This window comes from Oreochromis niloticus, linkage group LG8 (assembly GCF_001858045.2).
Source record: "Oreochromis niloticus isolate F11D_XX linkage group LG8, O_niloticus_UMD_NMBU, whole genome shotgun sequence".
In the NCBI taxonomy this organism is placed as follows: domain Eukaryota; kingdom Metazoa; phylum Chordata; class Actinopteri; order Cichliformes; family Cichlidae; genus Oreochromis; species Oreochromis niloticus.
Window position 1 is genome coordinate 15,497,707 of NC_031973.2, and position 17,322 is coordinate 15,515,028.

General features: G+C 41.0%; 1 protein-coding gene across 4 annotated transcripts in view; it reads left to right on the top strand.

The window, feature by feature from the left end:
- The first annotated feature begins 486 nt into the window (after window positions 1-486).
- svild (supervillin d) overlaps window positions 487-17,322 on the top strand; it is a 48,014-nt gene continuing 31,178 nt past the window's right edge. Inside the window, exon 1 of one of the 4 annotated variants that reach the window (XM_019362593.1) lies at window positions 487-634. The gene's annotated coding sequence lies outside the window, so the exon portion shown is untranslated. Of the gene's footprint in view, window positions 635-743; window positions 877-10,100; window positions 10,170-15,907; window positions 15,929-17,322 lie in introns of those variants that run through there. The other 3 variants (XM_003441862.5, XM_013269437.3, XM_019362594.2) reach the window with 3 other exon arrangements.

The window sequence follows — 17,322 nt, forward strand, 5'->3', positions numbered from 1 at the left end:
TAAGAAAATCTGTAACATATAAGGAAGCAGTGACAGTGACACACAAAGAGAATGTGGGAGAGTTTGTTTTTAAAGATTAAGCAGGTCAGGCTCACACGTATTTCATTAAAGACCCCCCCCCATTTTTTGTTCATGGATCGATAAATAGGGTTAAAGCTTTCAGCCCCTCACTAACAGATCATAGACTTTGCCACTGGCTTAACTATTGTTTTTATTTTCATCAGTGCGGTACAATGCGGTGTATCAAGCAGCACAAACAAGAAATGCCCAAATAAGGAATACACATAATGTAGTCATGTAGAGCTTTTGGCATTTACTAAATTTAAGTTCTTGGTGTATAATTACTTTTATTTTCTTACTGTACACACACACACACACACACACACAGTCGTAATTTACACATTACATCCAGGAAAAGGGGCGTTTACTGGGAAAACGCGAACGCACCGCCGTTTGGTTTCACCCAATCAGAGACGAGAAAGCATTTTAAGTTTGAAGCGACTCGACCTGCTTCCAGTAGCTGCTATCACAGCTTTTTCTCTCTCTGCATACTGACCAGGCAGGACTCCGCCGTGCTGACCCCTCAGTTTCGGTAAAGGGTGGTCATGGAGAGCCTATCTGTCTTCTGAAGAAGGCAAGTGCTGACTCATTGCTCACTTTGCTTTCATGCCGTCTGTCGTGGAGGACTCGCTCTTGCCGGTGAAACGCTATCTTGACGGCTTGAACTACGTGCTCAGGTTAACGTTAGTGCTGCCACCAAACTTTCCAAAACAGAGCTAGTGTTTGAACAGCTGTATCACAGAGGGTCTCTTTTATATCTCGGCGTGTATGTGGTTGTTTGCTGGCGCTTAAGGAGACCTCCACGGTGGGTCTCAGGTATGTTTACAAGTTAGGGGGTTATTTTTTCCCCCTTTTTTTGCAATGAGCGTGTTGTTACGGTGTAACAAACTCCGGTGCTGTCACGCTGGATGTTTGAAGGCATTAGCACAAACTGCACTTCCTGTGAACAATTTCAAGCATTTAATGGCTGTTTGAGGAAATGCTCATCTCTGATAGTCGTGCATTTTTGTATATGAAAAAAAAAATGTTGCGCACAAGGATATGATGCATGCATTGTGTCGAAACGCTCATTGGTAGTCGGCTGTCATCGCCTTTTTCATGTTTAGCCTCGTATTTTACTCAGTGTGAGTAAAATGTTGCTTTTTATAACACCAGTTTAAACATTAAACACTACCGGCTTGTTCCCTTTAACTGTATTCAATGAACAAACCGACTCCAAACGCTCCTTTCCATCTATAGGTTTTTTTCCCTGTTAAGGCAGTCCAAGTGTGACATATCAAATTGCATGTTAAAGTTAGCTGGTTTTATTCTTCCACTCACTCTTTTACTTAGGTTTCGGCAAATTAGTCAGCAGAGAGTTGTTGAGCTCACTTTCCACAGAGGGGAACTAACCCTGGGTGCAGTGAGTGAACATTTGAGGCCTGTTCTACAAAACCACCTGTGAAAACAAAGCGATAAAAAAAAAAAAGACAGAGAGAGAGCGATAAAAATGAAAAGGCTTCAGGGCCCACTGCTGTTACAGTAATGTCACTCCAGCTGGCACATAATAGTTTGGAATCAGAGTCGTGTTTATCTGTGTCAGGCTACCATGGCTGTGCAAATACTCGCAGACTGCTGGGGAGGTGTGTATGATTGGCTTTGAAGTATGTTTTTCTTTTTTTGATCATATGATTGGGTCTGGTTCTTGTCACATGCCACGAAGCAAATTCAAATATTTAAGTTCAAAATGTTGTCATTTTTGGGGGCTTTTAAGGGAAAGGTGACCCTAGAGTTGATTACAGTCAGTTTACTTGTTTTTTTATCTGTCAAAAAAAGGGTTTGATGTATGATTTCAAGAGTCGCTGTTACTTTTTCTGAAATGATGAATAGAACTAAAGTTTTTTTTTTTCTATTTTTTATCCCAGGGGTACTGTATTTAAGGCTTGACTGTAATTTTTCCATTGTAAGGCATTTCAGTGGCTTGTGTCACAACAGGGTTCTCAGGACCATCATGAGCCAGCTGGTGTTGAGCAACACAGGGAAAAAACCCTGATGCATGCCTTGATAAGATGTACTATGTGCTGTGTGTCAGGCTCAGAGCAGAGCAGGATGGCACATGTTAAATCATTGCTCTTAATCTAATCTGTAACGGGTCCTGTTTCTCTGTGGGAATATACAAACCCAACAATGAAAAGGTTGAAATGCTGTGCAGAATCTAAATAAAAGGAAAATGCAATGATTTTCAAATCCCATAAACCCATACCTTATTCACCATAGAACATAGGAAACACATCTAATGTTTATATTGATAAAATGTACTGATTTTTTTTGGGGGGGGGGGGGGTTACCAGTTTTACCAGGTATGTCTGATATAGAATTTTACTGGCCTGTTGCTATTTAACCTAATTAGCTGCAAAGTGTTCCTTGAGCTATTTTTTTTTTATAGCTCCAATTACTTTTCCAGCCTTTTGGTGCCTCAATTCTAAGTTTGTTTGAGACATGTTGATGCAATCAAATTCAAAATGAGCAATATTTATTTATTTATTTTTGTGAAATGGTAAAAATGTCTCACATTAATCATTTGATTTTTTTTTGATTTTTTTTTTTATTGTGAATAAAATATGGGTTTATGAGACCAGCAAACAATGCATCCTGCTTTTATTTACAGTTCCTGTCTCTCATCTGCATAGTGCTGCTGCACATTACCTGCCTTTTCTTTGAGCCATGCAAAGACCATAAACAAAGGGAGACAGAGACTCCATTGTTTTCAAGCAAAAGTGAGTGTTTTGTGGTGGCATTGGGAGGTATTATCATTCATCCCAACACCTCCTGTCAGTCTTGGGGTGGTAACGGATTGTCCCTGCAGGGATCTTGTTACTCAACACTAGTGGAGAAGTGTGCCGTGGATGAGGGCTTTTGCTGCACAGACTTGTTTTGTTCAGTTCTAGAAAACTCAATTCCTGGATCATTGCCATCACAAGAAAACAATAACAAGGTGTACGAGGCTCTTAATCATGGGCCAGTTCCCTGGAATCATCCCGCAGAACCAAAGACCGTGGGACATTGCCCTGCTACTTGGTGGCTGCGCATTTCTTTCCTTGTTGTTTTTTTTTTTTTTTTTTTTTTTTTCCTGCTATCAGAGAAATTTCCCACTTGTTTGCACGCAACAGATGGGTTGAAGACCAGTCATTAAGGCTTGTTCTGCATTTTTGTGAACACTCTGTCAAAATCTTTTTTTGGTGTGTGCACCTCCCATAGAGCGTTGCTTTGCTCAAAAGTCATTAAGGGATGTTTACCAAAAAAAAAAAAAAGTAAAATTAGAGCTGTCAGTTGGGTTGAGTTGAGCAATGAATGTTTTAACAAGACTCTAAAGGCAAAGTACCAAAACAAGTACACCAAGATTTCCACATTAATTTTAAAAAAAAACAAAAAACAACCGACTAAAATCACATTGCTTTGTATTTCAGTTCTCCAAGGAGTCTGACTTTCTTGCAATTCTTTAAAGTGATCTTGAGCAATAGTTCTCCAGGTTTTCTGAAGGTCTTCTTGACATCGACGGCTTTTTCACTTATTTTCGGTCCAGTCCTTTCAGAGAAATGTTTTCCTGTTTTTCTTGTTTGCTGTGAATCATTCAAGCATAAAAAAGGCAGCAAACTCAAGATATGAACCAGTGTTGTCTACTCATAGCAGACACCTTAGTAGAGTTTTAAATGATATCTTTTTCACTTCAAAGAAGATCGATGTTTTGTTTTTTTGTTGTTTTTTTTTTTAAGTTTAATCTGTGAAAAATGTCAGTTGACACAGTTTAAAATGCATAAAATAGTAATTTTGCACCAATGTGCTCATTCCCAAAGAGCTGTTAACCAAAAACCTGGCATGCCTTGGCATGGTGTGCAGTGTTCGTGCTGTGGCTGATATAAAAACCAGCAGATGAACACTGTTTGAAAGGGATGTCTTTAAGGAATTAGAAAAAAATCTGACACAGGACCTGAGAGATGCATTTGGGCCTTTAGTTCATCTGAAGCCTCATCAGAAATGATCTCAGTGGAAAGGTGGCTGTCAAGAAGCCATTCTTAAGGAAGGCAATAAAGGAGAAAAGGCTGAGGTATTCCAAATTAAACAAGAACTGGACTGAAGATCAGCGGCTGCAGGTCTTGTGGTATGATGACTCCAAATGGGAGATTTATGGTTCAGATCGTTGTCAGTATGTAAGGAGGAGTTTGGGAGAGAGTTATAACAGTGAGCGTTTACAGCCATGGTGAAAACTCTGTTGGGTTTAGAGCCAATTTTCATGGGGATCTTGTCAAAATTGGTGGAATTATGAAAAGTGCCAGACCTTAATCCATCATGCAGTACCATCTGGAAGGGTCTCATTGGCAACAGTTTCATTTACCATGACAATGACCCCAAACACACTGGCAATGCACTAAATGGATATCTGGATAGAAGAATACACAACAAAGCAGTATCAGTCATGGATTGGCCTCCCCAGAGCCCAGACCTTAAAATTATTGAAGCAGTGTAGGATCGACTTGACAGAGAACAGAACAAGAAGCAGCCGACATTCAAAGCAGAACTTTCAGTGTCCTTAAAGAATGCTGGCAAACTGTTCCTGAAGACTACTGAAAGAAATTACAGGAAAACTTGTCTAAGAGTTCAGATTCACTCTGTTTTGCTTTATATACTGTATTTCCATTTATGTTTGCGTATGTTTCCATAAATCGCTGCACCTACTTCTTATTTTGCAAGCAAAATATAAGGGAATGAGGGGGGTGGCTCAAGGCTTTTGCATAATACGGTATGTGTGCAGCTCCTACAAAAAGAAAACAGCACATAGCCTGACAGTGGTTAAACACTGACTGACTGAAGCATTGTTTTGAACAACAACAAGGACATCAGGAAAGAGGAGGAAGTGTGAAAGAAAACATCAAAAATCAACAAAGCACAAATAGGAAGAAGAGTTAAATGACTTCTTTAGACAGTTTTTGTAACCCTGGCTTCATTTTATTGTTATCTCTATTTTCATATTATCACTTCTGGGTTTTTTTTTTTCCCCTCTGTGGTAGAGGCTTAGCTAACGGGACAACCGGTTATTCCACATACTTTTGACAGTGCCCCCAGGTGACTGTCACTACAACTACAACTTGCTGACATGTGTCTCGCCATACCACCCACAGACTACCAGTGCAGTGCTGTGTTGGGACCTGAAAACCCACACAGGAAACCACTAGCAGAGAAGTGGTCAATCATATTCAGTGATTTCAAGACAATGTCCCTGACCTTTATGAATTGGAAAGGTCCCGAATTAAACTCTTGTTAACTTTGAGTCGAGTGAAGTGGCTACTACTGAGAGCCCAGGATCCTGTTGATTGTCATATCACAGGGTTTTGATACATTAGTGGAATGTCCGAGATGTCTGGTCGTGACAGAAGCAATGCGTGGCAGGTGTGGCCACATTGTAACCATAGTCTTATGACTGAAGAAGGCTTTACTCACTTCACAATGTATCCCTTTTGACAGAATAAAGTGTATATGTACAGACGGGCACAAACCTCCAGGGCTGAAAAAATTAAGCTGAATGGTGCAGAACAATTGCAGTTCCTCAAGTGGCCACTTGAGGCTGACTCCCACAAGCCAATCAGTCCTCATAGACTCCTGTATTAAACATAAAATAACTTGTTTCCAGCCTACTATATAAACGTTTTTTGGTCTCTGTAGCTAATTCGCCCTTTCACACCAGTTATACAAACTCATTGGTTTTTATTCTAACTTAAATTAAATCAACTTGGCAGGTACTTGCTGATATAGGTGGCTTTTATCACGCTTTATATAACAGTCTGTCCAAAAAGTCTCCTGTTATGGTGAGGGGAATTCTAGCGTTTAATTGAGTGATACTTAGTGCTAATAGATATCTATCTCTGGCTGTAGTGTGCATACATAGTGCATGGATACAGCTGGCTAACCATGTCAGAAACCAATAACTTCTGGCTCAAGAATAAAATGAAAACAAAACAATGTTCGAGCATCCAAAACTAAGAGTTCAAAAGATGACTCTGCCATCTAATTTGAGTGCTAATGTTTTATATGTAAAAGCGAGGGTACCCACTCTGGGCAAGGGACAAGTTGCTGCCCCAAGTGGAGGAATTTAAGTATCTTGGAGCAGTAATGAGGATGTTGTACTGGTCTGCTGTGATGAAGAGAGAACTGAGTATAAGATGCTATGTCCAAGTGCTTTGGGTAGCATGAGACTGTGGATACAAGTGGCTAAAATAAGGTTCCCCCGTAGGGGGTCTGGGTTCTCCCAGAAATATTGGGTGAGGAGTTTGGTCCTTCTGGGATTCATTGAAAGGAGCCACTTGAAGTGGTCCGGGCATCTGACTAGGATGCCTTCTGGATGAGATATTCTGGACAAGTCCTATGAGGGGAGGCCCCAGGACAGACCCAAGACATGCTGGAGAGATTATAACTCTCAGCTCTCTTGGGAACGTGTACAGTGTAAATAAGACAGTTATTAGAGTAGATATTGTTTCACCTGGGCAGTGAAATTTAAGTATACTGAGAATTTCTCAGTCTTTAGCTATAGTGTACTTGAGAAAGTCAGTCACAATTCCACTCAGCCCTGTTGCTCCCCTCTTTCTCGCTCTGACCCATCTTTTCTTCCTCAGCTCTCAGTAGGATTTGATGTCAATTGCACAGCCAAAAAGTTCAGCAGTACAAATATTTATATAAACCAGACGGGATGTGACAGTGTGAGGAATAGGAACTCCACTGGGAAGATGCTAGAGGGTTATCCTTGGGCTAATCTTCACTAAGACATATTTATAAACCTCGCTAGCAGTTAGAGTGGACCGCTTCCAGCTTCAGCGCTAAGATGCAAACTGTATTTGGTCAGCAGCACCACCACTGGGACCAACTTCAACAACGACGTCTGTTTAACCAGTTTAATATTTGCATGGCACATAAACATATGGTTATACTTCAGGCTTTCGTTTGATTTGCACAAACGCGTAATAGTTTCCATGCGTTGAGGGAGCACAGGGGATTTCTCCGTACTGCCTTTCGCTTTGTTTTTTTAGCTGTCAGAGCCAAATTTCATCTGACACCACCGTCAACTGACAACAAAGCCTCAGAGTAAAATATAAGTGAGGGAGTTAGTGTATCTGCGGTGCTTTTTTTTTTTTTTTTTTTTTTTTTTTTTCTGTGCTTGTCAGCCAGCGTTTTTATTGCCTTCAAACCCATATGAGTGGCAGATGTTACCATGAAATGTCCATGAATAAAACATGCACAATTATTGGTAAACCATATTTAGGGTGTTTAAAGGCAGCAACACTTCCTGTTCTGAACTGAAGTTTGCATGGAAGTTTTTCAAGCTTGCAGAGCAAATCCAAATAAGGCCTCTCGTTCATCATATATGTATGTCGTATATGGGGCAGTAGACTTTATGTAAATGCAATTAGCTATAAACTTTGGAATGAACTGCAAAACAGCATTTTTTGGAAAATTCGGGGGTGGGGGGTTCTTCACTTTTTTTGATGAGTGTTTAATGTCACATTTCTGCTTTTTTTTTTTTTTCCTTACTTGAAACATTTTAGTTTGTCTGGCATTAAGTGGTTAATACCACTACTGTTAATACTCTATCTCTCAGCCATGACCCATCCCCCTGTAAGATACTAGACCCCCTTTAACCCTCCACTCACCCCCTGTTCAGTAGCATTCCAGCTGGCCAGATGGTGTCTGCCCTGCACAGTGGACACCACAGGGCTGAGAGGGAGAAACCCCACTGGCAGGATGAGACATTCCACCCCACTGATCCTCCCCCCAAGTCCTCATTTTGCCCCTGTTTCTCTCTGTTCTTCTTCTCTGTATCTCAGAGGCTGCTATTCTGTGGAAGAAGTCTATGCTGATAAGTTGCTGGCAAGCGGAAAAATCTCATTATGGCTTGTCAGGGTCATCAACTCAGTCAACTGTGAGGAAGAACAACAGCAAAGATAGTTGCATGCTCTTATTTCACATACAGCTATTGAACAGCTGTCTAAAAAGAGAGTGGATTAAATCTCATGTAATTGAGGTCATGTCATTTTTAGCTACTGAAGTTGCTACTTTAACATGTGCAAACCCATTTATTTGTCAAATGTCCTCCCTCTGGGCAGTTTTTGAATTTAGATTTGGTCGTGCAACAATATTTGCATTCGATCAAAAGTGGCCTCACAGCAGGAACTACTGATGTAAATGGTGGAAGTGCATGCAGAAGAGAAAGGACAATGGATGCAAACATCAGTTCTCCCTAGCGTAACTGACACAGAGGTTTTTGTAAAATTGAAACAGCTTTTAGTCATTCTTCTTCATTTTTCACATTTTCCATCGTAAGTTGGCAAAACCGATGTGCTGGAAGTGTTGCTGGAGCACTAAAATGCTTTCTGTGTGCCTGCTCTGGGGGTAGTGGCTTTAATTGCAGCTACTATGCTAGATGTATCCCATTTAACAAAAAAAATCTGTGTGTGTGTGTGTGTGTGTGTGTGTGTGTGTGTGTGTGTGTGTGTGTGTGTGTGTGTGTGTGTGTGTGTGTGTGTGTGTGCGCGCGCGCGCGCATGTATGTATATGATATCCTGGCTAGATAAAGTACCATAAACCCCACCCTTCCTTCTCACCACTGTAGCTTCCATGATTGCAGCCTTTTGTTGGAGAGGAAGTGTGTGCGTTTCTCCTTGCCTGTCTTTTTTTTTTTCTTTTTCTTGTATTCCCCTCTTTGCATGTGCACAGTGCATTTGTGTGAGTGTGTTTGCTTGTTTGTTTTTCCCCATATGCAATGCTTAATGGCTTCTCTGAATGGAGGAAAATGGAAAGCTGGAAGGCTTGGACAAAAACGTAGTCTGTAAATAGAGGAAAAATCGCACACTCACGCTGTCCAGTGTAACTTTGAGGCTTGTTGTGTTTGAATGACATGTAGCCAAATCAAAGATTTCCAGGAGGGGAAGCTGCACGCTTTCTTTGTCTTTCTGGTGACATAAGTAGTGCTGCCTGAAGCGGGTCAGTGCATTTCTACAGCGCGAGTACCCACAGGGTTGTTATGTCAACTGCTTTTCGGGCGACTGGCTCCAGTCAGCAGGACTTCTGGTATAGGGATTTAAGGGACTTTGTGTCTCTGTGAGAAAGAGAGGGAGGGAGAGGGGGAGATGGATTAGTCTCAGACCCTGTGTTTTTTTTTTTTGTTTTTTGTTTTGTTTTTTTGGGGGGGGTTTGCAGTAGCAGATTTTGTCCTCCTCCCTCCGCTCCTCACCCCCATATCACCAGACTGAGGCCTCTCGGCACCCTGGAAACACATGCCCCACAAAGCCATCACATCCATCCCCCCCTTCCCCACAAAAGCCCGTTCTCTCCAGCTTTTCCCATCTCCCTTCCTCTTTCCCCACGCTCTGACCTCTGCGGCTCGCTTCGTTTTCCTCTTGGACCCTCTTGTCTCTGTTCACAATCCCTTTCTGTATCGTCCTCTGCCCTCCGTACTCTTCTTCTGTCTACAGCTGCTTTTCCTTCCTCTGTCACTTTAACTCCATTTCCCTCTTTCCCTCACAGATCAAAGGGAGAGTTTAGTCATGTGATTGAAGACTTTGTTGCCAAGATAGACAAACACACCCTGCTGTCAGAATCAAACTCTGAAGCGGCGACGGAGATGCGAGCAGTTGGAGTTGTGATTAAAATTTGCCAGTTGTTGCAGGCAGGGCGCTTAAACCGCCTTAAGTGCTGAAAGATTGCTTTTTAATGAGACACACATTGAACACTCACTATGTGGTTAATTGTTACGTGAGGGTTGCTTTAAAAAAAAGGTGACACACCCTTCATCTGCCGTCCTCCCGCGCCACATCACGATGCTTTTTTTCCAGTTGAAAAACTTTGGTTTGATTGCTTGCATGGATCGATATACGTATAAAACATGGGGTTATTGCATTAGGAGCTAGTGACCTGTATCTGCTTTCAGTATAAAGGCACATGACCTGGTTGTAGTCATACACACCCATTGCAACATATTGTATACCAAACAAATCACAGGACTTCTTGTGCTTCCTGTCATTTTTCTGTTGTCGACAGTGGTAGGATGACATGTTGCTTTTTCTGGACATAAAAAGAACACAATGGTAAGATTTGATATTACTATATTCTACAAGTAAGAATATTTTTGTGGACTTTAACTGTTTTTGTGCCAGTGACTTTTTGACTGCTTTTGAAGTCCAGTGAAGGTGGAAGTCTGTCCTCTCGGGTGTTTGACCTGTAACTCTGCAGCAGAGCTCCTGGTGGGCTAACCAGGGCTAGGGCTTCCTTTACAGATGTTTGTTGGACTTAACTGGGCTACGGATTTAATATTACTACATGGCTCTCATTTGTTTCTGTGTGTGCATATATCACTTTAACCCCTGTAGTAACACCTAGGGAGAGGAAGTATGATAGAAACCATTGCACAACGTACATGAGTGCAAAATGCAGTAGTGACAGTGAGCTGTGTCATGCAAAAACTGAGTACATTTTCTTGAGGGCTGGATGGGTGATGTCACAGTCTCCCTCAGAGGCAGTAAGGGAACACTGATCTTTTCTTCTTTTACTGGAATTCATCAGTAAGATTTGGGGATTCGCATTAGATGACCAAATCTCAAAGGAAGGAATACTTTTGGAAGTTGCTCGCATATGCTTCCTTCCTCTGCACTGAAGAGCATACTTTTTTACTTCCATCTTTTGTTTTGTTCCTTCATGGCTCCTGATGCTGGCTGAGGATTTCTCAGCACACCACCAGCTGTAAATCCTTTTTTTTCTTCTTTATTTCAAAAATGGAAGGCCAGTTTGTTTTTGCACTGGCACCTGGTTTTCTTAGTGGAGCAGAGTTTCCACTCTCCACCCTCTTCCCTCAGGAAGAGACTGTGTCAGCAACTGGCTGGCTCTGTCTTCAGCAGCCTCCCCTGATTTTGTACGATTAGGAAAAGAACATTTCTCTGATGGTTTACTATTTCTGTGAATTTGTGAAGTGGCTAAAATGTTGTCATGATGATACAAAACAACACGTATATCCTGTGTACTAATGGCCATAAAACAACTTGGCAGATTTGAAACCCGAGAGCTGTCTAGCGCTCTCAGGTGTAAATGTCTGTGGTGTTTAGGGCTTCAGTGAGAAAAAACAGAAAACTTGTGGGAATTCTGGCAAAGCTGAACTGAAACAACACTGAAAGGTTGGACACGAGTTCATATCTGTCTTTGGTTGCGAGCTCAATATGTTTCATTGGTCCTGTGACTTCTCTCATTAAGTTGATGACTTACAGAGCTGTGGGCTTTGTGGTGAAAGGCTGACTGACTGTCTGTCATAACACCTTAAATGTTTGCTAAACAGTGCTTACATGCACTTTGGTTCATTCTTTACCAGTGATGTAAAAAGGCCCTGATGATTTTTTTTTTTTTTTTTTTTGTATATATACACAGTTAAAAGCTTTTTCCATACAAATCTACTATTCATGAGTAGGGTGTTGACCACATTCCTGCTCTGGCCTCTTGTTTGGACATGTGATTTCTGACAAAATCCAGTCTGGTAGACTACAGGTCAATATCTGCCTTTAGGGCAGCATTCTGTCTGGCCCTTATCTCAGAGTAGTTTCTGTGTATGCTGTTCTTATGAATATGTCGACAGGTGTTCATTTCCTGTAACTCATATCATCAGTGACCAACAGTCACATGGTGAAAATTAACTGGGTTTTCTCATTTGTTCTGCTTATCAAAATACCAGCCAGTAAAACACTTGACAGTTTAACTGCAGGCAGCATAATTGTTTTATCCAATGAGCTTTAGTGTTGTAACTTCTGCATTTGTGGTATATTGCATTTCTTAAAGACATTATGTAATCTCAAGTAACTCCTTACTTGAGAGGAGTAAACATTTTAAGATGGCCCTGTCATGCAGTACTTAGACTTATAAGAGGAAATGATTTGAAGATATTTTGAGTCCAAAATAGATGCTGCTTGAGACAATTCAAAGTTTTTCTCACTACCCATCCCTTCTATTTAAGAGAACACTGGACATTTGCCAGGGTTGAGAAAAAGCTTTTAGGAAGAAGGATATGGGGCACGGCCAGGAAGTGACACACTTGGCCTGCGTTGAGACAGATCTTCCTCTTGTAGGCAGTAACAGCTCCCAATGGGCAACAAAAGGTCAGAGAACACTCTAGTGATTGGAAGCCGATGATTCAGTTTGTTTGCGTGCCCTAGAGGAGCAGAAATATTATTGCCCACATAAATTAGCCGGTAGGACTGGTATAACTACATAGTGAACAAGACAGACACATTGTCACCAGTGACACAAAACAAAAGAACAAGATGTTTTGTTTTTTTTCTCTTTGTCTTTGTTAACAAGCTGCTCACAAATATGTGATGTGATCCCCTTTCAGGGACAATCAAACTGAACCAGATGACTTAGCTGCTGTGATGGAAACAGATGTTTTGTTCTGTTGGGAGTTTGGGCCCTTTTATATTGTTATGTCGACTGCTATTACTCCTTTCACTTACGCAGGCCTGTCTTACTGCTTTTTTTGATCCTGGTAGCTGCGCTTGTCTCCATTACTCAAGAAATAACCATAAATAGGTAAAGGCACCATGCAGTGTTTTGGTGTTGTAAATCACCTAACAAAACAAATATTCTGGGTGAGTCCACATGTGCTGATAGAGGGGGTGATGATTTTTAAAGTATGACTCACAACTGCATTTTGAGTCCCCCTTGTTGCTTAAAATAACAGAGGCGGCTTCCAAACAAAGCAGCCTCGACGTTCTGGGTCTCCACGGATAAGCTTTAGTGCACTGTGGAGCTCTCCTTTTATAGGTAGTGACCTAGGTGAATTACGTAAGCGCACACACACACGCGCGTGCAGTCCTGAAATCAACATGTAAACGAAGGATCCTTTTGCCTTCATAAGGCTTTGTTTTGGTGTAACGTTCAGTTCAAACCTAAAGGTCAAGTCAAATTAAAGATTCCTGTCTTAGTATTTGTTGGGAAAATGGCTCTTTGCTTAAGACGGATCAGCGAACTTCACAGTTTAGGGTTGCTTCGGTTCTACATAGGTTTTGGTAGTTTTACCATATTATAAGAACGTAAACTGTGAAAAACCCTAAAAAAAAATTAGGCTTGATGAGAAATCTAATACATCCTAATCATAAACATCAGTTTCTTATTGAGATGTATAACCCAGGAAAGCTGCAGTCTTGGAAGCGGTGGATTTCTTGTTCCCAGTTGATTAGGTGTGCGTGTTTAATTTCTCATTTGGTTTTCGTATTGTGTTGTGAACTCTGTTTTAAAAGCTTTGGCTTAGTCTAAGCTGGGATGTGTACCTAGAGTCTGTTCTAGTTTCTGTTTTGATTAAGTTCAGTTGCAGTTTTTCCACAGAGCTAGGTTCCAGTTGTGGTCAGAAGTTTACATACACTCATCATGGGCATAAATGTCATGGTAATTTTGGGCTTTAAATGATTTCTTCGAGCTGTTTTTCTTCCATGGTGGATATGATTGTACAACATGCATCTTTAATGACTTTTAAAAACAATAATTGGGTGAACAAGTTTAGAGAAAATCCAGAATAAATCCAATCCACACAAGAAAAGAAGTATACGTACAGTCTCAAATATATACAAACACCCCCAACTACTATTTGGCTAAATGTCCCTTAGTAATTTGTACCACAACCAGATGCTTTTGATGCCATCAACAAGCTTATGGTATAATTCTGGCTGAAGATTTCACCGCTCACATACGTCTTTTCATTTGTGACCAAATGGCTTGAGCTTAGTGCAGATTGAAGAAGGAGAAACTGAGTTTCTTGGACATTTTCCTGAGTATTGGTCAATCCAATGAGTCCTGTCAAACAAATCCTTTTTATGGCAGCAAAGAGAAATTAGCAGTTTAGTCAATCATGATGACTAATGAGAAGTTAATAGGCCTTGGCTTTGTCAGCCCTCAGCACTTGTGAAAAGATTTGCGTGAATTTATTTGAGCCTGTATGTGTAATCTTGACCTTGTGTGCCCCAACTCTTGTGTTTTGAAGTAATTGAAGATGTATGCAGTGCAATTATTTCACCATGGAAAACCGCTTGAAAACCCCCCAAATTACCATGACACGATGATGAGTGTATGTAAACTTCAAACCACAACCTCTGGCGCTTACATCATTTGTTATTAAGTAATACATGTATAAGGAGCTAGCCTTTAAATACCTTAATACCCAGGCACTTTGTGACAGTGAATTTTTTTGTCTTTCTTTCTTTTTCTTTGTCTCATGCAGTGGGACAAGAAGACTGCACTGTCTTGGTTGCAACTGTAGTCCTTATTCAGCTCTGCAACTTTCTCAGTTCTGGTTACAGCGGCCCTCCAGCTTGCAGCTGCTCACCAGAACAAGAGCAGGAATGCAGTACACAAAAGTTATTATTGTCAGGGCATAAGGCAAAACACTAATTGGAGAGGCAGCTAAGAGTTACCAAAGACCACCAAAACAGCGACTTAGTCTGTGATCCAAAAACGCAAAGACAGGAAGAGCTGGCACTCGCTTGCGGGCAGTCACTGACCTTTTAAAATAGATGCAGGGGACTTTTCCATGTGTAATGTGATTGTGGATTGCACATTTTTCTTGAAGGGGTGACAGAATGAAAACTAAAGCACTAACATAAGTTGCCAAGCATAGTTTATGGCACTTAATATACCTGGGCGTCTGCAGGAGAAACGGTGAAATGAGCACAGATGCTTGACATCAGACTGTGGAAGTGTAATCAGTGTGAACTGCACTCATTGGCTAATTTCTAGGATTGTTGGGATCTTTTCTACACAAAGCAGATTAATTGTAGGTGTCCTGGACATCTGCAGGCTCTTAAGAAGGCTCAGACAGCATGGAGTCGTCCAGCACAGTCACAAAGTATACTAAGGGAGACACTGTGGTTGCTCACTGTTTAGAAAATCTGTTATTTTAGGTGGAGGAGGAATGGGGGAGGCCAAGGTAAAGACCAACAGACACATTTTCTCTTACTGGATGGCACTCATGCACATTCTGTATAATATACACAAGTTTCCTATGTAATATTTCAAAGCTGTATTCTCTTTTAAAGGGAGTCATTTATTAACCAAAAGGTGGTCAGCGGTCGTAAGCACTCAACATTTGTCCTAGCTTATCACTGTTACAGAATAGGCTCTTAGAATCAGAGCATTTATTCTACCTTATGATCAGACACACTTTTGTTTTCCCTGTTGCCTTGACCCATTCCTCTTTCTTCTTGCCTCTCACATTACTAACATTGCCCAGATGCTGAAAACTTATTTTCCCATATCCTTGAAGTGTGAGAACTGATGTTCTTAATTAACTCATGCTCTGCATTTGTAGAGAGTTTGAGGGGCTATGTTTAACATGTGCCCTTCGATGCTATATGCATCAGTGATTCATGTATGCATATGTATACTAGTCATGCATGTGTATTGGCTAAAATGGCCTGAGGTGTTGTTGCTTTTGGCTTATCGGCAAATATGAAGACGTTTGGCTAACGTTTATCTGTGGTGTCACATCGACTTTGCTCTGGTTAAATGTTTAGAGATGGTGTGACGAGCCTCTAAAAGACTTTTTTTTTTTATATATATATAATGAAGATTTCTTTGTTTCCCTAATAAAAATACCTCACGCCCCTCTCTGTCTTCTCTTTGACTTTTCCAAAGCATCGTGAGCATACTTGTGCTGTGAGAAACGTCTGTGGAAAAGCCCCAGTGCTTTTGGTGCAGCGGTCAGAAACGGTGCGTAATTATTATTGCTCTTGTCAGCTGGCAGTGCCGTTTTCAGAGCTCTGCGTCCAGACCGTGTGTGGCTTCTTTTTCCTCCTCTGTGAATACTTAATGGAACAAAGTGAGTTGAACTTAACAGTCTTATTGGTTTTTTTTTTTTTTCTCTCTCCCTAAATCATTGTGACTCACTTGGTATTGAAAAGTCAAGTTATTTTATAGTTTTTTTGGGGTGCTGAAGGATGTGGAAAGGAGATGATTAAAAGATTATCCTTTTCACAGACACGGGTAGCTGAAGCCTGTCTCAGCATGCACGGACTGAGAGGCTGTATACACTGAGAATTGGCTGCAAGTTTAAGACGGGGAAAAACACATGAAGAGATGAAAATAAACATTTACTGATTCACACTAATGGACAACATAGAGTTTTCCATGCACTGTAAAGACAGTCATTACGCGGGATAATAATTCTGAGAGTGGATAAGCTAGGTACAAAGCTGTAAGGAATAACATGGGATTAAGATAATATTGCATGTGCATTTACCACTCTATACCCCCACCTCTACTTTCCAACCACCTCAAAGTTGGTCGATGTAATAGAGGTTCAAATTGGAGCCTCACAGCGGTGGTCGGGCGTCTTTGATCTGGCTGACATAATTTTCATGAGGTGGGGGCCAAATGTGATAAGGCAGGGCTTGGCTGAGAGAGATGCAATTGGCTTTGTTTCTTATTAAAGCTGCACCAATGTGCAGTTTTGTTTAAATATGACAATATGGAAGGTTGTATCAGTTTACAGTAATTGCTTTAGTTCTAATTTAAACATTAAGGGCATTTGCGGTTTTAGATTTAGAGTCTACAAAATATAGCCTCCACAGGAGAAGATCAATGCTGTTTAACAGTCATTATATCTTAAATTACTGAGACTCAGTCTAAAACTGTGTCTGAACATGGATTATACAGTGTTGTACAAATTTCAGTCGTTCTTTGCTGGTGCTCGGGGGGCAATCAGTTAACATACTTGGGCAGGTCACAGTTTTCGGTTTCTTCTTTGGAAACTGACGTGCGCTTGTTTGCTTGTTTGTTTGCTTTGGACTCATGTCAAGCTGGAATTTTTGTTTCTGAATCCTGAGTTTGTCTTGTCAGTCAGTATTTTCGATATTTCCACAGGCTAGCATGGTAAATGTTACCTCCCCCAACATCCCACCTCTGTGCATACAACACGTTCAAAAATCAAATGTAATTTATCCTCGTCTTATCTCAGGGTTAACAATCCTTCTTTTTATGTGCTTTAGCAACGTTTAATATTTTTCTGCAGTCTATTGAGGTCAAGGTTACGCAAAATGTCCTCAGCAGTGTCTGAGCTGTTACGCACTGATGCCTCTTGTGCCAAGTCTGAAGCATTTACCCATCTGTTTTGCATTGGACGTCTAAGTGATGTTGTACAGGAGTGCGCTCACTTCTCTTGTTTACTGTATGTGTTGGTACATCCGGTTTTAACCAGCTTTAATGGGCCAGTTG